The sequence below is a fragment of the Calliphora vicina genome, chromosome 5 (assembly GCF_958450345.1).
Source record: "Calliphora vicina chromosome 5, idCalVici1.1, whole genome shotgun sequence".
NCBI classification, from domain to species: Eukaryota; Metazoa; Arthropoda; class Insecta; order Diptera; family Calliphoridae; genus Calliphora; species Calliphora vicina.
In genome coordinates, this window is record NC_088784.1 from 36,987,178 (window position 1) to 37,000,758 (window position 13,581).

Consider the following 13,581-nt stretch of genomic DNA (forward strand, 5'->3'; position numbering starts at 1 on the left):
TGGACTATGTAAACATATTTAACATTTAGATCTTTAAGGAATTTTTGGAGATTTGTTTAAATATGTACAGTAGTTCACAAGTAAATTTGTTATGTCCAAAAATAAAATGTTTCTTAAACTCTGTGAAATATGAGAAAATCTGTGGTAAAACGTTTCTTAAACAAGAAATAAAATTATGGAAAGAGCAGATAAACGGAACATATTGGCCTACAAAACTATGACATTATTGGTTCCAAACCTTTTTTAATATATAAACTACTACAAGAGTCAAATTATATTTGTGGAAGGATTGAGTATTTGAATATTCAGTACTTAATACTGTCTATCTTTCTCGGTACTCGAAACTCAACATTTTCAGAGTTGTAGTTTTTAGAACTATTAAATTAGGGTGTATATTTTCGGAATTTACAACATATTTTTTCAGAATTGTTAAACTCAAAATAAAGTTCTGAGAAATAGAATACAATTTATTGAATATTGTGTTTAGTAGCTAAAAGTATCCACATTTTACTACTCCTGATTAATACTTTTTCTAAGGTTAAAGATGGAATTTTTAATTAAATAAGTAGCAACTCACTCCATTTTATTAATTTCTGATTAAAATATTGTATTATAACTGAGTAGTAACGAAATTGGTTTATTTTTGCGTGGATTATGTCGACGAAACTGTGAGTGTGGATGGATTATCTGATACAGCACTAGTTATGTTACTGGTTCTTCAGAGTTAGGTACCAACTCAAGTTGTAATTCTAGAAGGCCAACTTTCAGACAGTTCATATAACCAAATCAAACAAACTTGTCACAAAATTAGGTTTAAACAAGTAAGAAAGTATGGTCGGTCAAGCTCGACCGTATAATACCCTACACCAAGTAAATGAGTAAAAATATCCTTATGTCGATTTAATGAAACTGATCTACAGGAAGCGTTTTTCAATATTAAGTCAAATTCTTTAGGAGTTGATGAATTACCTATACGATTTTTAAAAATATTGTATCCATCCATTGAGAAGCATATTTTACATATTTTCAATACCATCGTAATGACAGCAAAATTTCCTTCACTATGGAAAATTGCTAGGGTTGTGCCGGTTAGAAAATCAGTGGGAAATGATGCTTTTCGGCCTATTAGCATACTTTCCTGCCTTTCTAAAGTATTTGAACAACTTGTTGCTAAACAGATAAATGATTACATAAATGAAAATAAATTACTTAGTGTTTGTCATTCAGGCTATCGTAAAGGTTTCAGCACCACGACTCTTCTACTTTCTCTAACGGACAGAATAAGGTGTAATCTCAATAATCATGCAGTAAGTGTTCTTATTGCCCTGGATTTATCCAAAGCATTTGACACTATTAATCATAACAATTTAATTAATAAATTATACACAAATTTTTATTTTAGAAAGGAGACATGTAATTTAATACAATCTTATCTCTGTGATCGAAGCCAATATGTTTCTTGTGATAACAAGAATTCTATGATTTTGCCTTGCAAAAGTGGGGTCCCACAAGGATCAATTTTGGGTCCCCTGTTATTTATGATCTATATGGATGATTTCATTCGTTCTATAAATTTGCCTGTTTCAGATATACTTATATTTATATGCTGATGATATTCATATGGTGTTTTTTGCTGATAGACAATCTATTGATATTTTAAATGCACGTATAAATTCTAAAATGCAATGTGTTGTTTCATGGATGAGAAATAATTTCTTGCGGATTAACATAGTTAAAACTAAGTTAATGTGCTTTGGTATCAAGGAGACAACACGCTTGAATATTACAATTGACAATATTCAAATTGAGATTGTAGAAAATATGCGTTGCTTAGGTATTATTTTGGATAATAAATTTTCCTTTAACAAACATATAAATTTATTAAATTCTAAAGTAAATTTCGTATTAAGGAAATTATACAGTTTAAAATACAATTTTCCCATAAGAGTAAAGATTATTATTGCTAATGCATTTCTTTTGTCACTATTGAATTATGGTATTGAGATTTATTCGGCTGCTAATAGAACTAACTTTGGGAATGTACGCAGAATTGTGAATAGGATAATTAGATACATATATGGCTTGAGAGTACATGATCACATTTCATCACATGTTAAATTGTTTTTTGGATTTTCATTTTCTATGTATGTTCGTTTTAGAATACTTTATTTATTTTATAAAATAATATCAACTAAAACACCACCTAATTTATATGATATGTTTGCTTTTTCAAGATCTACCCGCTCTCCCACAATCATTATACCCAGGATTTGTCTGTCGGTATTTGAACATTCCTTCCAAATCCGTATTTCTAGAATTTGGAATACTCTTCCTGCACATTTAAAAACTTTTTCTTTTACTTTAAATAAAGCAAAAAATATATTTATTGATCATTTTACTACACAACAACTTTAATATTGTTCCTTATTAAATGAGAATTACTAAAATATGTACATATATGTAAAAAAGTAATATTATAAAACAAAAATGTATATACATACTTATAAATATATTATACTTACTTATAAGTAATTAAATTATAGTAATGAATTTCATATTTTTGCACATTGTATTATATTATCTTTTAACCATATATGGCCCATTAGGGCTCGGTTAAATAATGAATAAAGAAATAAAAAAAAAAATAAAAAAAAAAAATATTTTTCTTTTAAAATTTCAATAATTTATATTTTTGAGTGATTTTCGGAAGAGGGCCTTAAATGGGAGCTATGACCAATTATGGACCGATCATCATGAAATTAGGTCGTATGATTTATGTCTATATGAAAGTTTACTATGTTGAATTGTGTGTGTATAAAAAAATTTTTAAGTGATTTAAGCGCGTTAAAGTGATTTTCGGAAGCGGGTCTATATGGGAGCTATGACTAATTATGGACCGATCGTAACAAAATTTGGTGACATGAATTTTGTATATATAGAACTTATTTGGAGCGGAATTTGTGTAGATACATATATAAATTAAACATTTATGACCGATAAAGTCCAATTTAATCGACTCAGAAAGTGATTCTAAGTCGATCGGTGTACTTTAAGGTGGGTGTTAGACCAATATTTTTGGGCGTTACACACATCTACACAAACGCATAATACCCTCCCCACTATGGTGGTGTAGGGTATAATAAATTACTAATATTTGTTTACCAAATTGATCCAAAATTCATTGAAGATTTTATATATTTTTGTCACATTTATACAAGTTTAGTGACATTGCCTCCTTAAACACGTTACAACTGACTAGTGCTAGTTGCCACATATTTCCAAATGAATGTCTTTATTTCTTTAAAATGATAAATTATAATTTTTACTTTTTCCATAGTCCCAAAATACAAATTTATACAAATTAGTTTGAAATAGAAAAAACCTTTTTGTTAATTAAAATGACCTTCAAAAAGCCGAAAAGCTGAACAGCACCTACATATGTCTGCATACGTAATAAAAAGGTTAATTATAAGAATATTTTTGGTCATGAATGTCAATTAGTTATATGACGAAATAAACTTTGTAAACTAAATGCGTGTGGACATTGACAAGCAATATTACATTATAGACATTTATCTACACTAATATATCTAGAAAAAAGGAAACTTTGTGTTTCGTTTAAATGAATGACCCAAATTTAAGCTAAATAAAGTGAGTTTATAAAGCTAAAGTTATCCACGAACTAGAATACTTCATAATTTTACAACATAATTCGGCAATTGATTATTTTATCAACCGAAAGGGTGCCTCAATATACTAGATCACCATAGCGGTTCGATACTAAAGACTGTGTGTGTTTTTGCAGATAAGTCGAAAAGGCTTCCCAGTTTTTGTTTCTTTAAAACAAATCCAATGTTTCCTCTTCACTGTTTTAAATTAGTAGTATTAGTATGTCCTTAGTTCAATTTATACAACCACATTGTATTTGATTTTATTTATTTATTTATGGTAAACATTACCAAACAACTAAATAGAGCAGTCTAATAACTAAACAAAAGAGCTGGGTGCTCGAATTCATCCATAGACTCCCAACTCCCAGCTAACCAACATTATATCAAAGTTAATAACTTAAGTGGCCAGTTTAACAACAATAACAACAACTAAATACAACATCCTTACAAAACTTAACAATGTCTGCTTCCTGCCCTACACTAACACTCCAACAATTCTAAACAGCCTTTTTATGGTTCTCATCGTGCCCCCCTTGCCGCTGCTGTTTCTTCACGGCAAACGAAAATTAAGAAAAACGAGCAAATAAACGACAAAGACTGAAAAATTCAAAAGAGTAAAAGAAAAACTGAGAACATGAATGACAATAAAAAACGTTTAAGATTCTATGGCATACTTTAAGGGGGCAATAGTCGTAATTTTGATTGTCTGACAACAATACAGGTAACGAACCGGCTTCAAACGTAGAAAATGTTAGGTTTGGCATGAAAAAGAGAGTGCAGGGCAAAGGAGTGTTGCTGCTGCTGTAGTTGTTTTACGCCAACACTGAAGGAAAAACAGACAAAAGCACCAAACCAGCTTAAGAAAATGTAAGTCATTTGTCAAAGTTTAGTATTTTTCATTATATTTTTAAGCTTTTCTGCTGTTGGGTTTTTATGTTGTTGTTGTTGTGTGTGTTTAAAATACAACAAAATAACATAATCTTGTCACACTTTTCATTTTAATTTTTGTTTATAGTCAGACTCTTGGAGAAAAATAATATAGTCAGGTTGTATATGTACCTTTTGATGCATATGCATTAGAGTGACCCTTATATTTTGGATTTTCGATTTTGTTGCTGCTCTACAGTTTTGCAAAATTTTCAATCTCCAAATCCCTGGAAATTGTGCAGAATATATGGCCAGACATAAAACCGTAATATTCCATCATGACAACGCTCGGACATATGTTGCAAAACCTGTTAAAAAGTATTTAGAATGAAGTGGTTGGGAAGTTTTGCCTCACCCGCTTTACAGTCCTGACCGTGCCCCGTCTTACTACTATTTGTTTCGATCGATGCTGAACGTTCTCTCTGGGATATGCTTCACTTTGGAACAGACTATCCGATATTGGCTTAATTCGTTCATGGCCTCTAAAGATGAGCAATTCTTTTGGCTCGGAATATGTTGCCAGAAAGATGGGAAAATTGTACAAATGCTTCAAAATAAAATCAAAAATTTTGAAAAAATTCTGCATTTCTAAGTCATACACCCAATATATTTTTAATAAGTTTTAGTGTAGAAAAAAAAATTCAAGTCAATATCCCAATTACATTCAAAAATATGCCACTTTAAAGCTCCGTCTTTCAAAAATATTGCACTTTTTCACACCAAAAATTTTTAATGTGACAAGTAAGAACCATTGACTTCTTGCTGAATAAAATATTAAGAAAATTTATAAACATTTGTTAGTATGAACAAGTAAGAAAGTATGGTCAGTCAAGCCCGACCATATACTTTAAGGTGGGTGTTAGACCAATATTTTTGGGCGTTACAAACATCTGTACAAACGCATTATACCCTCCCCACTATGGTGGTGTAGGGTATAAAAATTAGTTCGGAATAAATGTGGATAAAATTTTTCCTAATATTTGCAACGTTTTTTAAATTTGTCATTCTAAATAACAAGGTGTAAAAAAACTTTTCCAAAGGGAATACCGAAATTCCTAGAAATATTCAAAAATGGTATTTTTACAATGTTGCTCATAGGGTCCACATTTTCTTCGGGGCTGGGAAAATACTTTAGGGTTAAATAGGGAACACATAAGATTTTCCAAAACTGCTTTCCGTTTTCTAATCCCAGTTTTGGGATTTTATATGATATTTTTATAAAAAATAGGTCAAATTCCGAAAGTCGTACATATTTGAAAAATAGGACATGTCTTTTATACCAAAATGTTCTCCGTAGAGATTCCTTACAGTAAAACATAAAAGTGTTATATATTCTTAAAGAAAGTTTTTTTAATAAAAAAAGTGTTAGTCACCTTTTCGCCCAAAAAACAGCAGATACTATTTTTTGAATTTTTAAATTGAAAATCGTTTATTTTTGGATCCATAATTGATATTGCTCTGAAATCTTTTGTCTATAATTACGCCCCATATTTTTAAAAAAGCGGGCCAAGTTATGGCAAAATTTAAAAATTTTAATTTTGAAATGCCTATAACTCGGCAAGCATGTTTTTTTCAACACCTAGCTGAGCGCTTTATAAAATATAAATATCTTTAAAATCGGATGGGAAACAAACAAGTGACACGTGTTTAAATATTTTACATGTCGAAGGTACCCTACTTTGAGCTTAAACTCAACATTTTATCCCGACCGAAGCAGCCCGTTAGAAATGCCAGATTTATTTCAACAAAATTTTGATGCTGCCCCACAGTGCAACCCAAAAAATGAACTGAAATTAAATAAGTTACAAAATGTGTTTTAATGAAATAAATTTGAAAAATTTTTCAAAATCTGCCAATTTAAAATCGGTTCTTACGCCAACACATAATAGGCGTAAAAACTGCAAAAATTTGCAGTTTTAATCCTCATTTAGCATTTATTAGAATCAAATATAAATTTTGATAATTTTTTTGGTATTCGTTATATGCATGAAATTTTATGTTTTTTTTGGTATCAAGTTGTAACCCCCTGTCTATACCTGACAAAATTTTATCATGATAAACGTCAAAATAGTTGTCAAGATAAAAAAATTATCAGGTATAGTCTCCATTTATTAGTATTATTGCTTCGATATGACAAAATATTTAGTACTTTTGCGTAGAAAACTTTGTCTTGACAACAAACGTCATTAATTGTTATGATAAATATTTGTCAAGTATAGACAGGGGATAATGGATTATTGATATCAATAAATACAACCACTATCTTTATTTGAATAGTTTGTTCAACATAAATTTTTAATTGCTACTTTGACCAAGAAAAAAAAAACTTGTTTGAGGTACCTTAAGAGACTTATCTTATCTGTACTGAAATACATAAATAAATAAAAACAAGTAAGAGTGCTATATTCGGCTATGCCGAATCTTATATACCCTTCACCTTTGTTGTGGATGCATTATTATTTTTTATAATTAGTATATATGTATGTACATTGCCCACTTTCAGCATACAGCATCCTAAATTTATCAAGAACACAAAAAACAACAACAACGCCAAACAAAACAAAACACCAAAAGAAAAAACAAAAACAAAATACGCAAGGCAATGAAACCAACACACATCCAAACATACGTTTAATTGTATAAAAAACAACAACAACGCCAAAAGAAACAAAATACGCAAAGCATGCACATTCAAACATACGATTTGTTGATTTTTTGTCAAAAAAACCAACACACAACCAAACAAAAGTTTAGTTGTATAAAAAACAACAACAACGCCAAAAGAAACAAAACACAAAAAAAAACAAAATACGCAAAGCATGCACATTCAAACATACGATTTGTTGTTTTTGTCAAAAAAACCAACACACAACCAAACTAAACTTTAGTTGTATAAAAAACAACAACAACGCCAAAAGAAACAAAACACAAAAAAAACAAAATACACAAAGCTTGCACATCCAAGCATACGTTTTGTTGTTTTTTTGTCAAAGCATGCAATACATTGTGTTTTTTGATGAAATTTTCAGAGGTTGTCTCGGATTTTTGCTCATATCTCCGTTATTTATGGACGGATTTTGCTGATTTTAAATAGCAAAATTCTCGAAAGTATGTCTGACAGAATTGTTGAAGATTTGGATCCCGGAGATATCTGGGGCCTTCAGAAAATTGATTTCAACAGACAGACAGACAGACAGACAGACAGACAGACAGACAGACAGACAGACAGACAGACAGACAGACAGACAGACAGACAGACAGACAGACAGACAGACAGACAGACAGACAGACAGACAGACAGACAGACAGACAGACAGACAGACAGACAGACAGACAGACAGACAGACAGACAGACAGACAGACAGACAGACAGACAGACAGACAGACAGACAGACAGACAGACAGACAGACAGACAGACAGACAGACAGACAGACAGACAGACAGACAGACAGACAGACAGACAGACAGACAGACAGACAGACAGACAGACAGACAGACAGACAGACAGACAGACAGACAGACAGACAGACAGACAGACAGACAGACAGACAGACAGACAGACAGACAGACAGACAGACAGAACGAAATTTGAAATAAAAAGTGAATCCTCTAAATGATATCCATTTTTGATAAAATTTTCAGGATTTGGTTTTTAAGAAGAATTTTAAACATTGGGAGCATCTAAAATCTTAAAAGTCCAATATAAGGGCCACTCTAATATGTAATACTATGATTCATGCAAATGGTGTTGATAAAGTGACTGATCATTGATATAAATCACTTTTAAAAGTTTTATTCCTGAAAATTATTGTAATTAATAAACTGTTTATAACATTCAAATGCTTTAATCTACTAATGTTGATTTTTACATTTTTTTATGAACTCAACTAAAAATGTTTTTACATCCTTTTTACCACAATTACTTGAACGTCTATAATTCAGCAATTGTTGTATAGTTTTTTGATTCGCTAGTTATACCCTACACCACCATAGTGATAAGGGTATATAGCGTTTGTGCTGATGTTTCTAAAACTAATTGTGAAACAAATCCATAATTGAATCGATTATTTCAAAAACCAGTCAGGAAAAAAATAAAATTCAGCTAATGGGCATCGTTTAATAAAAAACAAATTAAATACTGCCCCTGTTACGGGGAAGAAAAGCTGAGAAATCCGTGTTTAGTACAGAAAGAAGTAAAGTGACAGAGAATGACTTCTTTTAAAAAAGATTTACAAGCTCTAATACCCTCTAATGATTTACTCGAAATCAGTAATGTGTTGCTTGACTGGTTTTTGAAATAAACAAACAATAAGTCTCATATATTACCCACTTCCGAACATCACATTAATGAGCATAAGTCTCTTAAAAATGTTGGTATCTATAGTATTAACTACAATCTTCTAGTTTCTATATGAAAGAATAAAAGTTGTCCCTACTACCCTGCTTTCACTTTTCCTATTCTTCAAAATATACTAAAGTAACACACATTCCAATCACGCAATCATCACTGCCTAACTTTACAAGAACATAGAGTGAGAGTTTTTTTCCTCCAGTCTTTCCCTAAATGATTGTTAAGAAAATCCTGTTTGTTTTTATGATGACTTGATGTTTTTCTTATTTAAGTCATCATTTTAATATAAAAAAATAAAAGATAATAAATATAACAGCATAAGAATATTTTCAAAACGAATTTATATGCAGTAAAAATGTAAAATGTAATGCTTGTTTAAAGCAACAAACCGCAAGCAAGATACACACCTTTAATAAATTCAATAAAAAAAATATAAAATTTCAAAAGAAGAAAATAACTTGAATTCGTAAGAATATAAAATTTGCTCCACAACAGTAATTTTAAATGGTTTCCTTTTCTCTGGCACAAAATGCCAACCTCGTTAAATATTTCAACAACGAAGCGACCATCAAAATAATAAAGATTTATGATGTTTCTGAAGGCTCAATATTTTTTTTTTTATATTTTTAACGGTGGGAGAATTACAACATTGCTGCTTCTTGATGTCTTGATGTCCTTAAGTCATATAAGTTTATTAATTTATTTTTGTGTAAATAAAATTCCTGTACATAGCAGGTTGTTAAGGACTTACAAACATACTCGTAATACATTTAAAATTTAATCTGGGGATAAAAACTGTCACTTATGTATTTCTGAGAAGAGTGTTTTAATTTAAAATTTAAGTTGTTTGCAGTGAGTAGTGGCAAATATTCATTAATTTTTGTTTAAAACCCAATGCGTCCTCTAAAATTCTCTTTAATAAAGTATTTAGAGTCATGGTTTCAATTAAAAATCAGAATATGATGTTTGGCTGTTTTGAATATATCAACGTCTTGCTTGAAAAAAAGTCAGATGTGTTTTTAATAGGAAAACCAAAAACCAGTTTATTTTTTATATGGAAACAGTATTATTATATTTTTACCTTTTAAAATCGGTTGTTTATTTTCTTTGAATAAACGGAATTCTTTTAAATGCAAATAAAAGCCACCAGTACACTGTGGTTCCAAATCAAAATCTAGGTGGACAAAATTATGAAAATCGATATCTTCAGAATTTGGAAAAACTAAGTTTTTTCGGAAGCTGACAATCTGCTCGCCTCCAATACAAATGGGTTTTTCAATTGGACATTTCGTTTTCTCGACAGAAGCGCCAGAAGTTCAACAAATTTTGAATCATATTTTCGTTAATTTTTTTTTAATATTTTACTGCTTTACTAAATTAGATATATCTCAATTGTTTTACCATATAGAAATTCATTCTTCAAAACATAGATAAACATTGATATAGGCTTTTATTAAGTGTATATCTTATATTTATGTACCTCTCCATTTTCATGTTATAGTCCTTTATATATATTTTATGATATATTTTTTTTCTAAGAATGTTATATAGCTTGCCAAAAAAAAAGACCGTCGAACCCCGTCCAATGACTATATACATCATTTAAAGAAACTTCTGGGGAAAGTCTTTGTAAAAAAATTGTAACCGCCAGCACCCGCCGAAAAACTTTTTTTAAAATTTTTACGGAATGGAATTTTTAGAAATGTTTCTTTATTTATTATTGATTTTTATATATCTAGACCCTACTGTAACTTGAAATATAGTAAATACAGTTCTTTTTAAAAATTTAGTTTCAGAAACACATGAAAACGTATTTTTTTTAATTTTTTATTAATGATTTTTATATGTATATCTAGACCCTACTGTAACTTCAAAAAAAGTTGATATTGATCTTTTAAAAAATTTTTTTGGAATCGGAGAACTAATTCTATATAAAAAAGCGCCAAATAATTTTGTCCACCTAGATTATGATTTGGAACCACAGTTCAGTAGTTTAAAAAATTGTATCAACTTTTTATTTATTAAAACCTTTACAACAGTTTAAATTGACTCGCACTTTTAATACACATACTTTAAAAACACACTGGTAATACGGTTGATATTAACTAAAACGACTCGCTTTTTTTATTTATATACACACCGCCATCTTCTTGAAGTCTCATGAATAACACAAGGCAACAAAATCGAACAAATTTTAAAGGCTTTTTAAACCACTAAACAGTTTTGATGTATTTGTTTACGTGAAAATAAAATGTTGTTTTAAAAAATTCATAAAAGATCGAAGATGCCAAAAAATTTTCAGATTTATTACGTTTTTGCAAAGTAAATGTAATAGGAACCAAATGAGATATCGATTATAAAAATCGTTGGATTCTTTTCGAATTTATTGACAATTAAAAGAATTCGCTCATTTTCAAAAAATTTTAGTATTGTGTTTGATATACTCTGGAGTTTTAATAACAAATTGAAGCAAAAAATATATTTTTTACGTGGAAATAGAAAATATTTTTGTTTTAAAAAAATCGTGAAAAATCGAATACGGCAGAATTTTTTTAGATTTATTTCTTTATCACAAAGCCACATATAGTAGAAATAAAATGAGATATCGATCATAAAAATCGATGGATTACTTTCGAATTTATTCACAATTAAATGAATTTTTGTGTGATATACTATGTACATTAGAGTTCTTTTGTGACCAGGTCACTTCATTTGTTTTTCGGGTATCATTATTTTTCTGAATGTTTTTGCTTAAATAAAAAAATTGGCGTCCTTTTTTTTTGGAAAATTTTCACTCAACGTGGTTCAACGCACCAAAAAAAAATATTTTTGATTTTTAAACATGCATGATGAAAACACATTTTAAGCTTATCAAAACGATATCAATATTTCCTTTCTATGACAACCATTTTATGAGATTTGCGCCCCCTGTTGTGGGTTAGTGGAACTATTTTTAAGGATTCACAGAACATCAATTGTATTAATTTTTGATGCAGAATGCATTGGTGAAATCAGATTTGCAATTTATTCCCCCGTTTTTGCTTTACAGAAAAATGTGCTCAAAATCCGCGTCTTTAGGTGCGTTGAACCACCAGAAGGAGTGGAAATTTTCCAAAAAAAGGATGCCATTATTTTTATTTACGCAAAAACCTTCAGAAATATGATGATACCCGCAAATCAAATTCTTTAAATTAACTCTAATGTACATAAAATAGAGTAGCTTATGTTCTTTTGTCGATTGATTAAATTTTGATTTAAAACTGCTAAATTTTTTTATTAAATGATAAACTTTGAATTTTGTTAAAAAAATTACTATTTTGAACAAAATTAATATTTGCGAAAAACAAAATAAAATCAATGTAAAAATCGAAAATTTAAAAATTGAGTATTAAATATCTTATAATGTATAAGAGATAACTTAGTGAAATAAACTGGATTTATTATAATCCTATTTGCTTTATAACGAAAAATCATTCAATGTCTGTCCGTATTTGTACATGGTACGAGCTTTAAAAAGCTTTGCAAACTAAAGGTGGTCAAATTTGACACCTTGTATCTCTCCTTGTATTCTAAAATGGGTGGTCACAAATTTTATTTTATGAAAGTTAATGTCCTCCTTAAGGTGGATCTCAAGGTAAAATTTAAAACTCATTTGTTTCAAAAACGAAGATCAGTTTTGTGTGAGGTTAGGATAAAAAAATGTGACATAAGTTTGAGCTCGATCGGTTAAAAATTGGCGTGCTCGTAAAAACATTTGCAAAGGGTAAAATTTATATTTTTTTAAGTTTTCGTAAATATGTTGCAATTAAATAATTACTTTTGCAATTTAATATAAAAGAATCGAAATGTGTACGTAATTTTCGTTGTAATGAGATATAAAGGACAAAAATTGGTTAAAAAACATGTCTCAGGGCCACTAGAACAAAAAATGTGGGAACAAAATTAACATATTTTGAGAAATATTAAATTTTTACAAAATTTGTACTTAAAATATATACATACGTAGTTACTTGTATGTGAGGTTTTGTCTTCGTAGGATACCGTTAACCTATTCGCAGGTATGACCAAACAAATTAATTTTTTTAACGGCAGTTTCAAAACTCCATTTTCAAATTTTGAAAAATTTTGTTAAACAAATTTCAGAATTTTTTGATAATAACAGAGGGATTTATTGACAATATAATAGGGAATAAAAATTGGAAAAATAGATGTCAATACCTTCTACAGTGTTTCCGTACCTGCGATTTGAATTTTGCGAATTTCGGGAAAAACTAATTTGTTGGCCATATTTTGGCGATTTTTTTTTTAAAAAGGAAATAACATTGTTCGGTTTTATTTGTTGCAATTTTAATATTATTTTTAGTATTTTCATCTTTAACAAATATCTCAAAATCTCTCCCGAAATTAGACGGTCTAAAATACAAAATTTGTATATGTTTTACATCTTGGAATTCATATTCATTAGGGTGGGTCAATTTGTTCGGGCCCAAAAAACGTGGTAAAGCGTATAGCAAATTCGTAATCTACGGAAAATTCTATGAACTTTTTCAGAAGAAACCATGGTTCTAAAATCAAAATTGAGCTTCCGGTTTTTTACGAGAAGATTTGGAGCTCAAGACCTCTTTTGCTAG